At 38.4% G+C, this 1,842-nt stretch overlaps 1 protein-coding gene across 1 annotated transcript in view; it reads left to right on the top strand.

Moving 5' to 3' along the window:
• The window catches only part of GOLGA1 (golgin A1), an 81,629-nt gene that overhangs the window by 13,758 nt on the left and 66,029 nt on the right, over window positions 1-1,842 (top strand). The gene's annotated exons all lie outside the window — the stretch shown is intronic.

Here is a 1,842-nt window from a genome sequence, read left to right as displayed (position 1 = left end):
AGAAAGAGAGAGAGTGTTTGTGTGTATAACTTATTATCTGTGTATCATTCTTATGTCTCCCTTACAGTAGAGGGAGCGGATAGAGTTGCTCCCATTTTACAGGTGAAGTTAAGACCCAGTTGCATCAATAAGCTTTTCAGTGATCACAGATAGTTTAACTGAAAATAAGAGTTGTCTGCCTTACTAGTCAGTACTTTGGTCTCACACTCTCCATGTGTCTGTCTCAACAGACTTCCGATGGAAGCAGCTCCAGAGAAGATCTTTCATCCCAACTTTTAAGAAGGAATGAACAGATACGGAAGTTAGAGGCCAGACTGTCTGGTATGTCTAAGAATTCATAAAAAGCAAACAATAAGAAACTTACCTGGCCCTTTCTCCCAATAAAATAGCCATATAGGATAACGTACCGGTTATTTTGACTTATCATTTTCATCCTCTTAGTCAAAAAAGAACAATTTATACCTTCCTTGTTCCCTCCTTTTTTTAGTGTAAAAAAGTATAAATAGTGCACAAGTATAAATTCAGAACTCAGTTTGAGAGTTAAAAAAGAAAATAATAGCAGTTTAGTTATTCTGCTCCTGAGGTTTCTAGCCATCAGGTGTTAAAAGTATATGTAGGCAAAAGTATATGTAGAATGATTACACCATCTTTCACCCATTAACATAGCTTGCTTTCAGATGGAGGGGGTAGAGGGTGGTATTTCCAGGGAACAAACAGATGTATTCTTGAGCACCAGAGATCCTTTGGTGCTGTGTTGTCATCCACTACAACTGCTTAACACCTGTGTAAGTGTCATTCTGGGTTTCTGGGCAACTTTTAATGGTATTTTTAACTTTAGTATCTGTATAACAGTTGTAACTCTCATTACATCTTTTATGTGCAAAACTTAACAATTTTTACCATTCCTATTATTTCCTTTGCCTGAGCAGGATATGCTCATGATAGAGTTGTAAATTCTTATGTTGATTTCTGCCAGTGGCTGCATTTTGAAAGCTTCATCTTGTAAAGTGGTCCATACCTTCTGTGTGTCTTTTTTGTCCTTTGGCTTTATGCCCATTGGAGTAAAAGCTGTACATCACTAAATTCACCAAGTTGTATGTGTGAAGTATTTGTATTTTTACAGTTATCAAAGGTCTGTAGTATAGCACACAGCTGCTAGTTAGTCCATAGTTGGATTTGCGTCTTATTAAGTTTAGCAAAGGTAAAATCACACAAGTAGTAAGTGGTAGAGCTAGAATCCAAATTCATATTTTTCTGAAGCTAGAGTTTGTACTCATCACAGTGTGCTTTAAATTTGTTGTAATGGTGTTATATTTATCCATAAATAGTTCAGTGACAGAGGTGGGGTGAATATCTACAAAACAATATATACTTTCCCTAATGGAGTCCTGGTGTGGCTCTGTGGGTTAATGTGCTGGACTGTAAAGTGGATTTGAACTGCAAGATCAGTGGTTCAAACTCACCAGCTGTTCCTTGGAAACCCTGAGCAGGGTCGCTATGAGTTAGAACTGACTTGATGGCACTTCACAACAGCAATAACAGCAATGCAGGAAGAAAAGTAGTTTGGGCTTGATTTATTTTAGAGAAGGGACAGAGAAGAGAACTGATGTTTATTGAGCCTTTTATGTCCTGGTATTGTCCTACAGGAGTGGTGTGGACAATAATAATAATAAAAACTATGTAACTGAGCACTATGTGAAGGAGGTCTGGTAGCGTAGTGGTTACGAATCGGGCTACGAACTGCAAGGTCAGCAGTTCGAAACTACCAGCTGTTCCGCGGGAGAAAGATGAGGCTTTCTGTTCCCGTAAAGATTTACAGCCTTGGAAACCCTGTACAGGGTC

This window comes from Chrysochloris asiatica, unplaced genomic scaffold (assembly GCF_000296735.1).
Source record: "Chrysochloris asiatica unplaced genomic scaffold, ChrAsi1.0 scaffold00014, whole genome shotgun sequence".
Classification (NCBI taxonomy): Eukaryota; Metazoa; Chordata; class Mammalia; order Afrosoricida; family Chrysochloridae; genus Chrysochloris; species Chrysochloris asiatica.
Note: the sequence above shows the minus strand (reverse complement) of the source record. Positions and strands in the feature narration are given on the sequence as shown.